We start from the raw sequence: 21358 nt of genomic DNA, 5'->3' as shown, positions 1-21358 counted from the left end.
ATCCTTTTCAGGCTGTGAATTCAGCCCATTTGATAATTCAGCATTTGCACTCTGAGTTTGATTTTCAGCTCCGTTAGCCCTGGCTTTTTTAAGAGATGAATAGAAGATATCTTATTGTAGGATAATTTCATGAGCTAACATTTTTAACTTTTGACTTAATCATTTGCTCTCTTTGAACCTCCCAAAAGAAAGGATGGAGTATACCTTTGTGGTAGAGAGTTTTCTTAGCAAACACAAAAGCCCAGGTTGAATTGGATTCCCAGAGTACGTGCATGCGCGCGCGCGCACATACATGCACGCACGCACGCACGCACGCACGCACAGAGTTAGGAGCAGCAAGTTCAGCTCATAGAAGGTGCATTTCCAAGCCCCCCTCATGGAGGTTACCAACACCTTGAGCAGAAAGACTGGTGATAATTTTACTAATGTTTAAGCACTGTTTCTCATAGGCTACTGGAATCCTATCCTCTAATGCCAATTAAACAATCATTGTCTTGCCTTCAAAACCAACCACTTGAGATAACCAACCAGGACCCAGTGCTGATCACCATTGTAAGTATCAATCAGTGCATCTGTCTAGGCCTTTAGAAGCGAACAGCAGAATCTACTTTAGCAATTTAAGCAGAAAAATGGCTTAAGGATATTAGGTAACTCATAGAATCTCCTGGAGGTTAAGAGAGCTAGACTGCAAATAGACAGCCAAAAACAATGTCCAACTACTTGTCTTGTAACAGTTTAATGCATGCCACTCTCTGCCACTCCCAAAGATCTGGAGACCTCTCTTGCCACACCTGTTTAAGAGTGATCACTCCGGTGTGGCTGTGTCCTCCTTTTGCTTCCTTCTGAATCCAAGTCTCAGGAGGTGTAGCTGATTGCCAGAACCTGAACCTGTGACCATACTCTTAATTCCACATGATCTGAAATTGTCAATTTTCCGGCTTCTGCCTTGAGAAGAGAGGATTTACAATCTGGTAAATTATCAAAATGCAGGACCGAGTTCAGAGTTATGAGATTTATAGCTACTGCTACCCATAAATGCACATTTATGATTTAATGCACTCTTTTGTACACACAGATGCCCAATTTCAGTTGTCCAAATATCTCTCAATTTAGGTTTTCTACCCATGTACTACTTCTTTTCACTTAAATGAAAGTGTGGTTAATATGGAAAGTAGCCAAATTAATCCACAATGCAGTCTTGCCTGAGACAGGAAGCCTATCCGGTGCCAAGAATGCCCCCTCCCGTGGAAATTCCATCACTTTGTCACCATGCAATATGCCTCAGTGACCCTTGCTGCAATCTTGCATGCTGGGTTCTCTATTTATAAAGCAGAATTTATGAGTAGAAGAGTCCTGGCGAATCTCAGGCTGCCTCTGTGCCAAGTCAGGATTAGAGTTTTCTGCATCTTGATCATACCAATTGCCCTTAGAAGAGAGAGAGTCAGGCTGTGGCTAAAATTACAGTCCAGCCCTACCTGACCCCCAGCAACCCACCCATCATGCCCACTTTTGGAAGAGCTAATGTTCTCTTTTTTCCTGGGGATCAGGTGGCTGGGGACTGCAGCCAGGGCTCTTCGCACACTGCTGTGGACTCCAGGGTTTGTGGCGGAAGTGATATCACCTGGGATTAAAGGATTGCCAGCTCTTTAAATCTGATCTCTCTGAGTTATTTGTAGGCTGCTCCTTGGCCAATTCTTTTACCATCATTCATTCAGGACTATCATTTGATCCAGAGAAATCGATCTCCAGGTTCAGGAGAATCTTTCCTAGCCAGTAGGGTTATATAGGAAGATCATCATTAGCAAAACACATTCATTTAATACTGTATTGCCATTTGCTTCACCAGGGCTCTGTAAAAGAGAAGCAGAGGGTGCATCCCTTACCTTAGGGACACATAACATAGACACAGAAGTTTGGACAGGTCTGTAAAGAATAGATGTGTGGTAAAGAAGAGCAGGAAGCAGCTGAAACCTAGAAGGACCACAAACTTGTGCTGGCCTCAGACCCTCTGTGCTCACATCTATCTGAGTCCTCAGGACATGAGGACTAGAGCTACCAGAACCGCCTCCTTGTGGTGTCCCCACCTTCAGTAGCTCCCTTCCTGGGTCCATCCTGAGCACACATAATTCTCTTGTTCAGAAACCACAGGGACTCCTCTTCTTCCAGGAGTTTTTCTCACCCTTTTGGCTAAAAATATTCAGAGCCCTCATATCCTTAATAGAAATGTCCTCTCATGAGTTTCTAAGAATAACCAAAATCTACTAATAATCCAAGAGATCTTTTTTATTGTTATATCTTACTGATACAAGCAGTACCCATATCCACTCAAAATTATACATATTTAAGCACATTATTTGTTCTGCCCAGAGGCGATGAGTCATTGCCTGTTAGGATTTTAGAAATTCTCCTTTTCTTGAGCCAGTCTCTCTTGGAGGTCCTACTGTTCTCAGTGTAAGGCTTAAATTTGTCACTGTTTTGCTTATGAGTCCATCTCAGAGCTTGCTTTCTCATTTCTACACATTTTCCAACCCTGTTCATCCTCTGAAAGCCTCCCTTCATCCTCTTCCCTCCATCATCATCTGCCCATGCCCTACCCATAGTTTCAATCATATTTAAATGCCACTCACCTTCCCAATTATCTGCAGTTCTTTGTTAAAAGCATGGATTCCTTGGACTTTCATCTTCCAGTTCTTTAGTTCTAGAGTAAGACCTGGGAATCTGGGAATATGAATTTTTTTTTTTTTGGTGGTACTGGGGTTCCTGGAAGCCCTTCTACCTCCGGGCTACACTCCCAGACCTATTTTTACATTTTCATTTTGGAAACAGGGTCTCCTAAGCCAGCGCGTGTGGCTGGCTTCGAACCTGCGCGATCCTCCTGTCTCTGCCTCCCAAGCGCGGGGATTACAAGCGTGCACCACCATGCCCAGCTGGGAATATGAATTTTAAACCCCTGATAGCTAATATAACCTTTGGTTATAAAATATAATAATTCCAAAGATATATAGGCTTTTATAATTCATAAAAATAAATTCAAAATTCAAAATAAAATGCTATCAAATCAATCCCATCAAATGTATATAAATACATTATATCCAAGTAAGTTAATCTCCGGAATCCAAGGATAGTTTATTAGGAAAACATATTAATCGAATTAATCACCTTAGCAAATAAAAGAAAAAAATCTACATTATCCTCCCCATAAAAGAAGCTTTTGATAAATGCAATATCCATACATGGTTACAAAAAAAATTCTTAACCAGGAGAAATGGAAGAGAAACTTTTAATCTACTATAGAGCATATGCCAAAAGCCTACAAATACCAGCATAATGGTAAAAAATATTTCTATTTCCTTTAAAATATGGATAAAGCCGGGTGAGGTGGCGCACATGTGTAATCCCAGCATGTGGAAGGCTGAGAAAGGAGGATCGCGGTTCACGGACAGCCTCAGCTACTTAGTGAGGTCCTTTGTAACTCAGTGAGACGCTGTTTCAAAATAAAGAACAAAAAATAGGGCTGGGGGTATAGCTCGGAGGTAGAATGTCCCTGGATTCCATCCTCAGTACCACAAAAAAATATGGCTAAAAAAAAAAAAAACAAGAATTCCTGCTACTGTCAGTACTTAAATGCCACATCACATTGAGCTCCTCTCCTATTCAGTATTATAGAAAAAAAAAAAGGAAGAAGCAGATCAAAAGGATCAAACAAAGCTGTCATTATTCACAGATGATATAATTGTCTACCTAGAATATCTGAGAGTATCTACAACTCCAATATCAGTACTAGTAAAATCTGAAGTTGTATTTAAAATTAATATACAAAACCCATCATTGTTCTTATAAGCCAATAATAAAATGGAAAATACAATTTAAAAGAGAACATCAACAAAACTATAAAGTGCCTAAAATAATTACATAATATACTAGATATTTATGGAGAATGCATTTTAAGTGGTTAAAAGAAATTTACATGCAAAAAAACTTAGACTATGTTCCCCAAATTAATGTACAAATTCGACACAATTTCAATCAAACCACCAAGTTTTTTTTTCTTCAGGTAACTTGGCCAGCTAACTCTAAATATTGTATTAAAAAAAAATTCAAAACAGCTGAGCCGAACTACCAAGTGTTTTTTTTTTCTTCAGGTAACTTGGTCAGCTAAATCTAAATATTTTATTTTATTTTATTTTATTTTATTTTATTTTTGGTACTGGGGTTCCTGGAAGCCCTTATACCTCCATACTACACTCTCAGACCTATTTTATATTTTTTACTTGGAAACAGGGTCTCTTAAGCCAGCGCGGCTGGCTTTGAACCTGTACGATCCTCCTGTCTCCGCCTCCTAAGCGTGGGGATTACAAGCATGCGCCACCATGCCCAGCTAAATATTGTATTTTTAAAAATTCAAAACAACTGAGCTGAGAGTGGTGGGGCACACTTGTAATCCCAGCATTAGAGAGGCTGAGACCAGAGGATCGGTGATTCATGATACCCTCAGCTACTTAGTGAGACAATGTTAAAAAATAAAAATAAAAAGACTAATAAAATAGGGCTGAGGATATAGCTTAGAGATAGAATGCCCCCGGGTTCCATTCCCAGTAGTGGAAAAAAAATCAAAACAACTGTGTAGACAAAGAGACTATAAAAAAGAATTGATCTTACCAAGTAGACTCCCTAGAAGACCAAATAGTGAAATGAGTATGTATCATCACCAGGATAGATGACAGCCAATGAGGTGAAATGACATGAAGCTCAGCGCAGACCTAAGCATATAGAGGAGTTTGTATAAGACCCAGGGATCATTACAGACCAGCAAAAGATGGATTGGTTACTTAAAGAATAATGCCTATCCAGGTAGGAAGAAAACTATACTGACCTCATGTGATACTCACAAAAAAATAATGCAGAGATAGTAATTTTTTCAAAATGCATAGAAAATAATATCTTTCAAAACACAAGTGAAAATGAAAATCACAAACTTGGGAGAAAATTGTAACATATTATGACTCAGAAAAGAATTAGTATCCATGATATATAAGAACTAGGGGAAAACTATATTTATAGACAATTCACAGAAAAATGAATCTGAATAATAAATATTGAAAATATGCTCTACCTCACTCATAAACAGAGAAATACAAATTAAAATAACAATGAAATGTCATTTCGCACCAATTAGATTGCAAAACATTGAGTCTTACAACACTCTTATTCACTGCTGTGAGCTGGTGCTCTGCGGAGATTGTTGGCAACATCTGTTAGTCTGAAGATGTGAGTGCCAGCAGACAGTAGCCGTTCTTACCTCTAGTTGTCTGTTTTAGAGATGCTAGCAAACATGATCAAGGAACACTTACCAAGATCCTGTCTAGGCTGTTAGTGTTCTAAACATCCACGACAATGCCTTATTGTGGGTCTTTTTATAAAAAAAAAAATGTATTCATGAGCTAGGCAAGCAGCAGGCCTTTTTACCTTAAAAAATTAATGTTCTTAAGTTATTTGAAATGCCTTATATTATTTCTTTGATAAATTTCTTCACTACAAACAACATACTAATACAAGTTCTCCAATTAGAAGTCCAGTTTTTAGGTTCATGCCTGAGGACTCCATAGTGAAGCCTATTAATTGGCAATCCTATCTACAATTCCCAATCAGCTGTCAGATCCATCATTTATATAGATATTCAAAGGTGATCAATACTTGAAAAAAGTCTCCAACAAGAAAGATAGAGACAGAGCAAACAAAAGGAAGACAAGAAAGTAGAAAAATACTCTTCCTCTTTAGTCCTAAACTAGGAAGGTTTATCTGAAGAACCCTAACTATATGTGTGTCTTTGCATAATTAAGTACCACCTATGCATATATTTATATCTATCTCTTGATATATATTATTTATTATAGTGTGTATAGCCCCTGACATTGCATAAGCTAATTTCTTAAAATCAATTTCTCTTTTTCTCTGAAAATGTGAAAAATGTTCTTATTCTGAGAGAAAGAGAGAGAGATTAAGTTATTTGAAATACCTTATATCATTTCTTTGTGCCAGCAGACAGTAGCTGTTCAGACATTTTAAGGAGTTGGCTTATACAATGCCAGGGGCTGGCAAATCTTAAATCTGTAGTGCAGGATGACAGACAGGAAATTCTATCAAGAACTGATGATACAGTTTTGAATCTGGAGTTAGACTGGAGGCAGAAATATTTTTCCTTTGAGGAAGCACCTCAGTAATTTTTCCTAAAACTTTCAACTGAATGAATGAGGTCTACCCACATTATGGAAGATAAACTTCTTCACTCAACGTCTACCAACTGGAATATTAGTCTTGTCTAAATAATTTGTTCATAGCAATGTCTAGACTGGTGTTTAACCCAACAACTGGGCACCACGACCTGGCCATGTTGACACATAAAATCTCCCCTCATGGAGCCTCAGTGTTGTTAATGCCCGAAAAGAAGAAAATATAATTTTTGCTCAATTCTCTAAGTGTGTACCTGGAACAGATACCTACAGCAAAGGACAGATGGACAAGAGAAAAACCAGGAAGTTTATTAAACGTGCAGTGCTCATCAGAGAGGCAAACAGCAGCGGCTTAGGGGTTGGCCTTAAATAGCATCTCAACAAAGAACAATAAATCTCAGAGAAATGACAAGACAAAGGGGAGCAGTTCCAGGCTCCGGAGGAGGCAAACTGTGGGAAGGTAAATTTATGTGAAGAGAGTCTGCTGACAGATTCCTCTGGCGCCACTTCTCTGAGCTGAGCAAGCATTGTAAAGAAGAATGGGGAAGACCAGACCTTTGGTCTTGGCAAATCTCTGCCCTGCTTTTAGGCAGAGAAGGCAGAGTCCTGCCACACTTTGATCGCCTTCAGTTCAACAATCCTTTATGTTTGCGGATGGAATATTCTGATTGCCTTCATGTCTCACACAGCAAACACTTATACAGCATTTACCTGGCATCAGGCACTTTCATAAACACCTCACAAATTCTTTTCATAAAGCATTGGGGGTCCAGGTTGAGCATCCCAAATCGAAAAATCTGAAATCCAAAATGCTCCCAAATCTTAAGCTTTGTGAATGTCAATCTGACCTCAGCAGTAGAAAGCTCCACGGAGGACAGAAGTTCTGCCTTCCAAGTGCCTGGTCTTAAGTTTCTAAGCCCTCACTTGGCCAAGCTATGTGAGGCTCGGGTCTCCAGAGGCAAGCTTTGCAAGTCACCAACTACCCCTTCCAGATGTCAATTGTAGTACATGTAGTGTACTGTCACCCAACTCAGGGACAGAGAGGAACCAGAGACCATTTCATGTCCCCTCATGTGAGCAGGGATGGAAAGCGTGGCTGAGACCAAGAGGAACCTTCCTCTGCTGGAGAAGTTTCCTATGGAGCTGCGCGCAGGGCAACTTTTTCTTAATAAAGTATTTTACTTATTTATTGTGGCATTGGGGTTTGAACCAAGGAATATTATATCTCTGAGCTACATCTGCCAGCTTTTTTTATTTTTGTGACAAAGTCTTGCTAAATTACTGCAAGCTGGCTTCAAACCCAGGATGCTCCTGGCTCAGCCTTCCAAGTATTGGGATCACAGGTGTGTGCCAGCAGGCTAAGTATTATTTGTTTTTTTATTTATTTATTTGTTTGTTTATTTATTATTTACTTACTTATTTATTTATTTATTTATTTTGTGTGTGTGTGGGTCTGGGAATGGAACCCAGGGGCATTCTACCTCCGAGCTACATCCCCTGTCCTGTTTTTTTTTTTTTATCTTTATTTTTAAATAGGGTCTCACTAAGTTGGGGAGAACCTCACTAAGTAGCTGAGGCTGTCGGCGAGCCGCGATCCTCCTGTCTCAGCCTCCCTAATGCTGGGATTACAAGCGTGCGCCACCATGCCCGGCTTTGTTTTTTATTTTTAATGTAAAATCTACATGTGGTAAAGACACAATGGTGCAACCCACAATGGTGCAGACCCAACATACTGCATTTATTGCTTGTATTCTCCTCAGGTGTGTGGCAGGCTGTCTGGGAGTGAAGAGGGAGCCTGCTTTGGATTCCTTCTGTTAAGCTTTGCTATTTCCACAACAAACAACATCAGCACCAAAACACCAACACCAGGGCATTTTGTCTGTCTGTGCTGCCAGTTCTCTGACTCTCACCAATTAGATTTCCAAGAATTTCTGACTTTCCTCTCCTCTTTTTTCTTCTCTTCTCTTCATTTCTCTTTTCTCTCTGTCTCACCTCCATGCTACATGCCCACATCTTTTTAATTTTGTTTTGAAACAGTGTCTCATTAAGGGGCCGATTAAGATCTTGCTAAGTTGCTAAGGCTGGCCTCAAACCTACTATCCTCCTGTCTTAACTCCTACCCAAGTACTGGGATTACAAACATACACCACCGTGCCATTTCTCCATCTTTTTTCATGAACTACTAACACCTCCTTTTTTCCTAGCCTCAAATTCTGGACTGGCGATGTAGCTCGGTGGCAGAGTACTTGTCTAGCATGGAGGCTCTGGGTTCAATCCCCGGTGTTGAAAAAAAATTAAATAAAAATTTTAAAAGTCTCAAATTCCTTTACTCTGTGTGTGTGTGTGTGTGTGTGTGTGTGTGTGTGTGTGTGTGTGTGTGTTACTGGGAATTGGGCCCAGGGGCATTCTACCTTTAAGCTATACCACCAGCCCTATTTTTTTTTTAAACAGGGTCTCACTAAAGTGGTGAGGGCCTCCCTAAATAGCCTAGGCTGTCCTTGAATTGGCAATTCTCCTGCCTCAGCCTCCCAAGTACTGGGATTACAGGCATGCACCACCACGCACAGCCTACAGATCTACTCCTAATGGCATCCTTTCCCAGTTAGAATTCTGTCTTTTCTTTCCTTTCTTTCTTTCTTTCTTTCTTTCTTCTTCTTCTTTTTTTTTTTTTTTTTTTTTTTTTTTTTGCCTTGGCACTCATTCACCTTTTGCAGGAAAAAAAAAGTTACCACTGCATATATGCATGACTCCTCCTTTTCTCTCTCTTTAGTTCCTTTTTATTCTAAATGGTTCACTTCTGAGCCTCATTTATTTCTTCCATGTCATTTCGTTCATAGTTACAGAAAAGCAGGGCAAGAATGAGCTGGAGCTAAGAGATGAGCTGGACCAGTCTCCTTCCATCCTGAGGAATCTGAGCCCCCAAGAGTTCACAATGGGCACCGCTTTAGGGAGGTCATCGGTGGAAGCAGGATCAACCTTCCCTTGTGAGTGAGTGCCGGCTGTCCTCTGCTTCAGGCTTCTTTCTGCCCAATCAAGGGCTGGATTTAGAAGGGGAAGATATGTGTGGAGGCTCTTCCCACGCCTCTGCTCAAAATAATTCACCATCTCTCATCTGACATCAACAGCACCTCTGTGAAGAGTGTCGCCCCCGTCACCTTGTCCCACTCTGGCATTCATTATTCATTCAGCAAACATTTCCAGGCACCAAGGTAGGCTCTTGGGAAACAAAAGATGAATGTGAAAAACATTCCTTCGGGCAGAGTTGATAGTCTTGGGGCGGGGGAGTAAAGAGACATGTAAATAAGTAATTATGAGATGCAGAGCCTGGTGAGTATTTGAGGCAAGCCAGGTATCTTAGAAAGGAAAACTGAGAAGCGAATTATGCCTGAAACGACACGGATGTTCAGGGAACTCTGGGTATTTTGGTGTGGATGCAGCATGGGCAGGCTCCTAAGGAGCGGGAGGGATAGGAGCAGTGTGTAAATCCCGGAGCAGGACAAGGACAACTCGTTGCATGGAAATCACATTATCTTACACCCTATCAGAAGCCTTAAATGTATGTGAGCTCTGGAGTTACCTGTTTAGATATGTGTTCAGAAAGGTTACTTTGGGGGGCAGAATAAATCATGAATGGAAGGTGAGACCAGAGGCCAAAATACCTATTAGCAGGTAATGAGGGCCCAGAAAGATATGACAGGACACCGCTGAAGGAGTATTTAAGAACAACTAAGCCAGACATGGTGGTGCATGCCTGTAATTCTAGTACTTGGGAGGCTGAGACAGGAGGATCAAAGGTTCCACAACAGCCTAAGCAGTGTACTGAGACTCTCTGCAACCTAGTAAGACTGTTTCCAAAAATGTTTTTTTTTAAAAGGGCTGGGAGTGTAGCTCAGAGGTAGCATGCCCCTTGGTTCAATCTCCAATACCACAAACAAACTAACTAACAAAAAAATGACTGTAGCAATCGGAAACAACAGTAAAACAAAACCATAAACAACTGTAGAAATATAGAAATAAACCAAGGAGAGAGGATTTGAGGACAGCAGCCAGGATTTTGATGGAGGTGGTTGAGTGAATTGTGGTCCTGTTCACTCGAAAGCACAAAAAAGAGAACAGATTCAAGGGTAGGGGTGGGGAAAGAGAGAAGAATGCATCTCACACTTGAGGAGCCTGTGGAACATTCAGGTAGAGAGACCTCATAAGCGGTTGGAAACAATCTTTCAAGAGGGATCCAGACTGAAGAAGCTGTTTTGAGCGTTGTTATAAGACAGATTGTAACTGTAACCTTAGAAGAGAATGGAATTATATTGTACACAGAGGATGAGACTGACTCTTAGCAAAGACCAGTATTTAATGTGCTAGTCAAAGGGTCATGGAGGCCACTCCAGGAGACTCTCAAAAAAAAAGGCTGTGTCTAGCAATGCCATGCACTGAACAAGAGGATTCGATTTGAGCATTAGAAAATTACTCAAAACCTCAGTAAGAATGCTAATCACCAAGATATTGGAAGCGGAAGACCAACTGTAGCCGATTTTACAGTGGAACGGATATGAGAACTGGAGACAGTGAGCCCAGACACCTCAAGAAACTCAGCCATGATGGTGTATAGAGGAACGAGAGCAGGAGGCATGCACAGGCCAGATCAGCAGGTACTTCCTGAAGCCAGCCCACACTCACTGTCCTCGATTGCCTTAAGGTCTGTGTCTCCCAAAGCATGGACATATTAATAACAACCATAGCTGTGGCCTCCCATCATCCAGCTTAATGGAGCAGCATGGGTCTCTAAAGGCCATTAGTACCCCTAAAACTTCCCAAAAGACCAATCCTTAAAGTTCCTCTCTCTCTTCTCTTTCTCTGCTCTCTCCTCTCTCTCCTCTTTCTTCTCTCTCTCTCTCTCTCTCTCTCTCTCTCTCTCTCTCTCTCTCTCTCTCTCTCATACTCTACCTCCAAACTATATCCTTGACACTTTTTGTTTTTTTTATTTAAAACTGGTTCTCACTAAGTTTTCAAGGGTCTTGCTAAATTGCCATGACTGGCTTCCAACATGCAATCCTCTGTCTCAGCCTCCCAAGTACTGAGATTATAGGCATGTGCCACCACACCCATCTAAAATTCCTCTTAGGTGCCGGGAGTGGTGGCACATGCTTGTAATCCCAGCACTTGGGAGGCTGAGACAGGAGGATTGCACAGGTTCGAAGCCAGCCTCAGCTACTTAGTGAGGCTCTCAACAACTTAGTGAGACCCTGTTTTCAGATAAAATATAAAATAGGTCTGGGAGTGTAGCCTGGGGGTAGAAAGCCCCTGGGTTCCATCCCAGTACCACTAAATAAATAAATAAATAAATAAATAAATAAATAAAATTCCTCTTAATATTTTATCATTTTTTTTCTAGCAAAAACAACTACAACAACTTTATCATAGATTCAGTGCAATTCTATCAAAATCCCAGAAACTGATTTTGTAGATAATAATGAATTGATTCTAAAGTTTATATGGAGAGGAAAAAGACCCACAATAGTCAACACAATATTGAAGAAGAATCCAGTTGGAGGGCTGACACTATTCAAATTGAAGACAGCATTTGAGAGTCAGAGCAAGGACTGGGATAGGATGCCTGGAATCCCCTCTGACTGCTGGTACTGCTTCCTACCTGTACTACATTAAGAGAATTTACAGATTGGCACAGGGAGGGAGATTCCAGGCAACACCTGGTGGAGTGCCTAAATTGAAGAGACAAAGCCGAGGGTCCAGGGAGGTTGAGGCAGCTAGAGTTGACAGAACAGAGTAGCAATGAGGACAACCCTGCCTAGAGGGCAAGCCCCAGACCCTGCAGAATGTCCCCATGACAGGCCAGCAGAATCCTGACCATCTCAGAAGTATGAAATGCTTAGGGATAAATCTGAAAATTCACAAAAGCTACCAAACATTGCTAAAAGAATTGAAGAGCTAAATAAACAAAGACTATACTTTGTTCTTGGGTGGAGAGATGCAATATTAAAACATCAATTCGTGTGTGTGTGTGTGTGTGTGTGTGTGTGTGTGTGTGTGTGTATGGTGCTGGGGATTGAACCCAGGAGCATTCTAATCTCCAAGCTAAACCTCCAGCCCTATTTTTATTTCTTATTTTGAAACAGGCTCTCACTAAGTTGTGAAAGACCTCACTAAGTTGCTGAAACTGGTTAAAAACCTGCAAACCTCTTGTCTCAGTCTCCCAAATACTGGATTAAAGGCATGCATCACCATGCTTGACTCAAAATATCTATTATTAATATCAGTACTTGAAAAACTGAGACAGAAGCATCAGAGAGGCCAGCCTCAAAAACTTAGCAAGATCCTGCGTCAAAATAAAAAGGGCTATGGATAGCTCAGAGATAAAACATCTCTGGACTCAATCCCCAGTATCAAAAAATAAAATAAAACACAATTCCTTCCCAAACTGATCTATAGATTAACTGAAATTTCAAACACTTAGCAGACTTTTCCATAGAACTGAACAAGGTAATTCTAACATTTATATAGAACTGCAAATAACCTGATATAGCCATACAAAATTTTCAGAAGAAGAACAAAATTGGAGAGTGAGTTCTACCTTATTTCAAGACTACAATAAAGCTACAGCAATTAAAGCAGTATGGTATTGGCAGAATGATAAAAACAGATCAGTGAAACAGTGAGTGTGTGTTTGGCGCACGCTTGTAATCCCTGTGCTTGGGAGGCTGAGACAGGAGGTTCTTGCAGGTTCGAAGCCAGCCTCAGCTACTTAGTGAGGCTCTCAGCAACTTAGTGAGACCCTGTTTCCAAATAAAATATAAAATAGGTCTGGGAGTGTAGCTCGGAGGTAGAAAGCCCCTGGGTTCCATCCCCTGTAACACACACACACACACACACACACACACACACACACACACAAGAATAGTGAGTCCAGAAGGAGAAAATGCAGATATATATGAACAACTGACTCGTGACAAAAACTAAAGGCACCAAGTGTGATAAAGGAAACCTTTTCATCAAATGGTGATGAAACAATTGGCTATCAACAAACACAAAGAAAGAGATTAAAGACAAAAAACTTTGGTCATTCTTTGCTCCTTATGTAAAAATATACTAAAATAGATCAGAAATTTATTTATTTATTTATTTATTTATTTATTTATTTATTTATTTATTTATTGTTGTGGGTCTGGGGATGGAACCCAGAGGCATTTAACCTGTGAAATACACCCCCTGCCCAATTTTTTATTCTTTATTTTGAAACAGGGTCCCACTGAGTTGCAAAGGGCCTCACTAAGTAGCTAAGGCTGTCCGAGAACCATGATCTTTCAGTCTCAGACTCCCGAATAATGGTATTACAAGCATATGAACTATGCCCGGCTTCAGAAACTAATTTAAAACCTAAACTAGGAGCTGCAGCCGCGCCATCAGCTGCTCCACCCCCGCCGCAGGTTGACCGCGGTGAAGGATGGAGAAGCTCATATGTTCCATCAAGGAAGATGTCGGGTCTGAATTAGCTTGATTCTATCTTCTTAATGTTTGGCTCAGTTGTAATCCACTAAACATTTGCCAAATGAATGCAAGAAAATGTTTGTGAAGATAGCCTGAACTGGGGTGAAAACATATGCTTCTCATCTTTGTTGAGCACCGGTGCCATCTTCCCTCACAGCACCAGGCTCCAGAGAAGAAAGGGACTCAGAACAGAGCTCAAAACCAGAAAAGAAATACTCCAGCCTCACGGCCGAGGGCATGGCAGTGGCTCCATATTGCCAGCAGCAGCGGTGAGTTGACCAGACCCGCGACAGCTCAAGATCAGCACACACAATAACCATAAGTGAAATTGCGGCCCCTACAGGAGAAATCCTAGCACTGTGTGCCCAACGACTTGCACAGCTTTAATAATCTCCCTGGATCTGAACTTTTACAGACAAACCGAGTGAAGAAGTAGCGGTGGCAGAGATATGACACCCTAGTTGCAGCTCCCTGTGGGAAAACACCCAGTCTGGCACCCCCACGGTCTCGTGCAGCCTCGATTAACTCCCTGAGTCTGAGACTTTACGATACAACCCAGTAAAGGAGTAGTGGCAGCTGAGATTACCACAAACTCCAGATTCAGAGTACCCTAAATGAAGTCGTGGTGACCCGGAGAAGAACCCAGAGAAGGCACAAACTTCTGAAATCATGGGAAAGAGGAACAAAAATAGAGCAATGAATGCCCACAACCCCAAATTATCAGGACCTGATAACTCAGAGATCTCCAGAATATCAAATCAGAAAAATAACTGTAGAAATAATATAGGACTTTTGAAAAGAATTTAGAGTCTAAAAGAAATAAAGGATGCAATCATTGAAGTAAAGGCATCAATTCAAATTATAAACAATCTATTAGACCACATGGAGAATAGAATCTAGTTCCTAGAAGATGATCACTCCAAAAACGAATGCATAATTTCTAACTTAGAAAAATAATCAGACAGCAGGAATCTGACATTGAAGAAATATGGACCCATTTTAAGAGAGCTAACCTAAGAATAATCAGAATAGAGGAGGGAAAAGAAGGTGAAACCAAAGGGATCAATAATCTCTTCAAAGAAATAATAGCAGAAAATTTTCCAAACATAGAGTAAGAGGTCGATACACAGGTCCAGGAAACTTATAGAACTTCCTTTAGACAGGATCAGGGGAAAAGTTCCCCATGCCACATACCTGTCAAAATGACCAATGTAGAAGCCAAGCAGAGAATCTTAAAGGCAACAAAAACAAAAGGCCAAGTGACATTCAGAGGCAAACCAATTAGAATCACTCCAGACTTCCCAAACCAAGTCATGAAAGTCAGAAGGGCTTGGAGTAACATATTCCAAACTCTGAAAGAAAACAATTTCCAGCCAAAAATTTCCTACCCAGAAAAAGTATCTATCAATCAAATTAGATGGGGAAATAAGAAGCTTCCATGACAAACAGAAACTGAAGGAATTTATGTCTTCAAAACCAGCAGTAGAAAAAATACTCAAAGAGATTAACTACAAAGAAGAAATAGGTAATACACGCCAGAACCAGAGAAACAAGATTTTCCATTCAGCAGACAACTAAGCAAAGAAGAATAAACAGTATTTCAAACAGGAATAAAATCTTAACATGTGACGAATTAAAAGTTATCTCTCAATAATCACACTGAATGTAAATGCCCTCAACTCCCCAATAAAAAGACATAAAGTGGCAAAATGGATTAAAAACCAGAACCCATCCATCTGCTGCTTACAAGAAACACACTTTACAAGTAAAGATAGTAACAAACTCAAGGTAAAGGGCTGGAGCAAGGTAATTCATGTTAAGTAGCCATCCTAACACATGTGAAGTAGTATTTCACTATAGTTTTTATTTGTATTTTCTTAATGATTAGTTATATTATGATAATGATGAGTGATATTCATGTGTTTATTGGTCATAAAAACATTTGGAGATTCATGACCTATTTTATTCTTTTACCTATTTCTAAATTGTATTGTTTGCTTTTGTTGTTGCTAATTTTTAGGATTTCTATTTGGAATATAAATATACCTTCAGATATATCATTTGGAAATATTTTATCCCATTCTATCAGTAACTTTTAATTCTGTTTGCATTGTCTTTGGATGTACAATTTTTTTTATTTTTTATGAAGTTTGTTTGTTTATTCTTTTGTTGCCTGTGCCTTTGGAATCATATCTAAGAAATCACTGCCAATTTCAATGTTGTGAAGTTTTATGACCCAGGTTTTATTCTAAAATTTTGTAGTCTTAAAATTTACATTTAGCCCATTAAACTACCAAGATCATTCCTCACAGACATAGAAAAATCAGTTCTTAAATTTATCTGGAATAACAAAAAGCCCAGAATAGCCAAGGTAGTTCTCAGCAACAAAAACCACGCAGGAGGAATTACAATACCTGACTTTAAACTATACTACAAAGCCACTGTAATAAAAACAACATGGTCCTGGCAAAAGAACAGATATATAGACTAATGGAGCAGAATAGAAGACCCAGAAACAAGTCCACACACTTTCAGCCAATTGATTTTTGACAAAGGGGCCAAAAACATACCCTGGAAAAAAGATAGCCTCTTCAACAAATGGTGTTGGCAAAACTGGTTAACCATATGCAGAAAATTGGATATTAATCCCACTTTTTCACCCTGTACAAAAGTCAACTCACGATGGATCAAAGACTTGGAAATTAAACCACAGACTTTGAAGCTCCTTGAAGAGGGCATAGGTCCAACACTACAACACATAGGTACAGACAAACATTTCCTCAACAAGACCCCAAAGGCACAACAAATTAAAAGGAGAATCAATACATGGGATTGCATGAAACTGAAGAGCTTCTGTTCAGCAAAGGAAACTATCAAGAACCTCAATCGAGAGCCAACAGAATGGGAGAAGATTTTTGCCACCTACACCACCGATAGAGGACTAATATCTAGAATATACAGAGAACTCAAGAAACTCAACACTAAGAAAACAAAGCATCCAATAACAAAATGGGCAAATGAACTAAATAGACACTTCACAAAAGAAGAAATTCAAATGGCCAATAAATGCATGAAAAAATGCTCAACATCACTGGCAATCAGAGAGATGCAAATCAAAACTACCCTGAGATTTCACCTAACTCCAACTAGAATGGCCATCATTCAAAACACAAACAACAACAGATGCTGGCGAGGATGTGGAGAAGTGGGAACTCTAAGACATTGTTGGTGGGATTGCAAATTAGTGCAACCACTTTGGAAAACAGTATGGAGAATCCTCAGAAGAATGGGAACAAATCTACCATTTGATCCAGCAATACCACTGTTGGGTATCTACCCAAAAGAAAAGAAACCAAACTACCAAACTAATGCATGTGTATCTATGTTCATAGCTGCACAATTCACCATAGCCAAACTATGGAACCAGCCAAGATGTCCATCAACAGATGAATGGATTACAAAACTGTGGGATATGTACACAATGGAATTTTACTCAGCCATCAAAAAAACAAACTCAATTACATCATTTTCAGGGAAATGGATGGAACTGGAGGACATTATGCTAAGTGAGATTAGTCAGTCACAAAAAATAAGAAATCAGATGCTTTCCCTAATATGTGAGAGTTAGGGAGAAATGGGTCATAGGAGGAACTCTTGTAAGAGGAAATCCTATAGAGGAGCAAACAAGACCATCTAAAGGAGGAGAAAGGAGGGGGGAAAGAGGAAAATCTCTAAAACACACAATGTACTTAAACATATCGAAGTCAATCACTAAGCCAAGTAAGGGAGGGAGGGACGGGGAGGGAATGGGGTGGGAATTGGGTAGGGGTTAAATCAGCAATGAGTGCATGTTTGTACACACAAGTTTTTTACCCCAATATGTTGTATGAATATAATGCACCAATAAAAAAAAATTAAAAGAAAAAAAGTGTAAGAGTGCATGGAAGTGTACGAACAACGTAATCCCAGATTCATAAAATACAAATGGAAAAGAAAAAATAAAAGAATATGTTGAAAACTACAGGCTGACTCTCTAGCAGTTCAAGGACACCCTGCAGGCAGCATGGACTTTGCTATGTGAGAAGGGAAATCGGTCGCTTTTGAGGTGTCCCTGGGTTCCCTCTAACACACTGTAGAAACATTTTTTTGCTCTTTTAATACTTTCATTGGTGCACTGCAATTGTACATCATAGTAAAGTTCAAAGTTTTATAAACATGCATGCACACAGCCCACAGGACAGTCCCTCACTCAGCCCCCAGTAGGGAACTAAGTGCTGTCGTCTGAGAGAAGCTGGGGACAGATCCATTGGCACAGTCTGGCCCAGAGCTGGGTGGGGAGTCTTCCCTTGCTCTGGGTTCAGTAGCAGGTGACACTTATGCTCTGATTTCCATAGAGAAGGAAAGTGAGTTCAGTGAGTAGAGAGGACAGTAATGGTCCCATGCACCGAGAGCCCACGGTGACAGAGACCATCTCTGTGCAGTGAGCTGAGCTCTCAGAACTTCTCCCAAAAAGAACCCTCTCATGGCCTGGACGGCCAGTTGGAACCAGAGCAGGGAACCAAGCCCCACCCACAACCAACTCTCCATGAAGGAATGCAAAGTTTGTCCTCAAAGTCTGAGCTGTACACTTACAGTGGAAGAGAGCTTCTCTCTGTAAATGACATCAACCTCCACCAAGGACCATCAGCCCGCAACGTAGGGATCACCATCTCCACCTTGAAGCCCAGTCATTCACAAAGACAGAATAGAAGAGATGGGGAGAAAATGATCTTCGCAGCCCAGTACGGAAATGTAGACTAAATTGGAGAGAGATGCCATTGTTGTTGTTACCCAAAACCAAAGGACGTGGGATGGAGCCCAGATGTGGTTGAAAAATTTTCCATGGAACAGAAGAACAGCAGGTCTCCCCATCACCTTCCGCACTCAAACCAGTACCTCTAGCTTGGGTTCCATGTGCAGTCTGAAAGTCAATGTCACATGAAGGCCTGCGGGTTCCTGGAGGCCACTTATCACCTCCGACTAGCTGCGCCATGTCCACAGAGGACATGCCACAGAGGGGTCGTTTGTCTTTTGGGACCTTCTTGTATCAGTTATTCCAATCAAACAAACCACCGCTTGCTTGTATAGGTGGCAATCTCTGTCTACCAGAATGTCGCCGATATGGCTTACTGATATTTTATTAGTAAACACTGTCTGCTTCTTATTTTTTTACTCAAACACATTTAATTAACACTCACAGGGATCATCAGCATTCCAAGCGCTGATGTTCACTCCGCCGTGGATTAAAGCCAGTTCCTATTTATTTTCTCTGTTACACATCTGGGAGCAGGAAGGTGGACAACCAGAAGAACAAAGTGCCTCTGTGGTATCGTGTTCTCCATTTTTCTGAGATTTTCTTATTTTTTTTTCATTCATCACTTACTTTGCCTTTTGAAACATACATGTTCATTGACCCCAACAAAGAAATAACTTTATAAATTTTTATCTGTCTTCGAAAGCTTCTCCCACACACACCTACCACTAAGCCAAGCAAGGGAAGGAGAGACGGGGAGGGAATGGGGTAGGAATTGGGTAGGGGTTAAATCAGTGATGTGTACATGTATGTACACACAAGTTTTTTTTACCCCAATATGATGCATGAATATAATTCACCAATAAAAAATTTTAAAAAATAAAATAAAAAATAAAATAAAATGGCACTGGTGTATAGCTCAGAGGGAGAATGTTCCTGGGCTCAATCCCCAGTAAACACACACACACACACACACACACACACACACACACACACACACACAGATATAAGTAGAAGGGATACATTCTAAAAATAACAATAAAAAGTATAGTATGGTAACTACAAAAAAAATTTACATTTAGGTCTTTTACCTATTTTGAGTTAATATTTGTATATGGTGTTAGGTAAGGATCCAACTTTATGTTTTTTCATGTAATTGTTATTTTTCAACAATATTTAGAGAAAAGATTATTATTTCCTTCACCAAATGTTCTTGGAAACCTTGTCAAAAATAATTTGACCATATATGGAAGAATTTATTACTAGGCTTTTTATTTTACTCCACTGGTTTCTGTATCTGCCTTTATAGTAGTACTACACTGTTTTGATTATTGTTGCTTTATAGGGTTTGAAATCAGAAATTGTACATCTTCTAGCTGTGTCCTTTTTTGAGATTGTTTTGGGTGTTTAGAGTTCATATTTCATGTTAGGATACATTTTTTCTGAAAATAATAAATAAGTAAATGTGTAAAAAATAAAATAAAATAAAACAAAGTAAAAAAAAAAGAAAGTTGGAATTGAACACCAAAAGAAAAAAAAATTAATGCAATCACTTTAGAAAACAGTATGGAAGATTCTCAGAAGAAGGAAAACAAACTTACCATATGACCCAGCAATACCACCTCTGTGTATCTACCAAAAAGAATGAAAACCAAAATACCAAACTAATGCATGAACAACCATGTTCATAGATGCACAGTTCACCATTGCCAAACTGTGGAACCAGCCAAGATGTCCTTCAGCAGATGAATGGATTACAAAACTCTGGGATGTGTACACGATGGAATTTGCCCAGCCATAAAGGAGAACAAAATTATGGCATTTGCAGTGAAATGTCACAAAAAATAAAAAGATCAGATGCTTTCCCTAATGTGCAAAAACTAGGGAGAAATGGGTAACAGGAGGAACTCTAGATGAAGAAGGGATCCTATAGAGGAGCAATTAAGGTGACCTATCTGAGGGGATGGGAGGGGGAGAGGGAAATTCTTTAAAGCAAATGATGTACTTAAACGTATCAAAGTTAATCAGGAAGCCAAGCATGGGAAGGAGGGTGGGGGAGGGGAGGGGTTAGGGATAGGGTAAGGGTTGATTGAGTGATGTGTGCATGTATATTTCAAGTTTTTTATCCTATTAAGAAGTATGACTACAATGCACCAATAAAATTTATTAAAAATTATATTATTCAAAAATAAATAAATAAAACCCAAACTATAAAATTTCTAGAAGAAAACATAAGAGAAATTTGTTGTAAATTTGGGTGAAACAAAAATTTCTTCAATATGATACAATCCACAAGATAATATTATGCTATGTGTAATATAAACATATCACTATGAATCCCACTATTATTTATAATTATAATGCACCAATAAAAATAAATTTATAAAGTTAGTCATAAGCGTACCTTATAACCAGCCATTTCCAGGTACTTCCCCATAACAAGAAACAGAAGATAAAAACATTAACATTCTTATCAGTTTCATTTGTAATAGCATAAATTTGGAAACAACCCAGTATCCATCAGCCGGTGAGTGGATAAATAAATGTTATTTCTGTGCACGTTAAAACACTACTTAGCAGTTTTTAAAATGAACTATTTATATACACATGTGCATGAATCTTAAAATAATTACACTGAAAGGAGCCAAGAAAAAAATAGTGTATGATTCACTTGTATAAATCTTTAGAAAGCATAAACTAATCTATAATGACAGAAGGCAGATCAGTGGTAGCTTGAGGATGAGGGGCAGGGAAGGGCTGGAGGGATTATAAAGGGGCATTAAGAGACCTTTGGAGTGATGGATATGTTCCCCATGTTCACTGTGGTGATGGT

The sequence above is a fragment of the Muscardinus avellanarius genome (assembly GCF_963383645.1).
Source record: "Muscardinus avellanarius genome assembly, chromosome: 1".
Lineage (NCBI taxonomy): Eukaryota > Metazoa > Chordata > Mammalia > Rodentia > Gliridae > Muscardinus > Muscardinus avellanarius.
Note: the sequence above shows the minus strand (reverse complement) of the source record.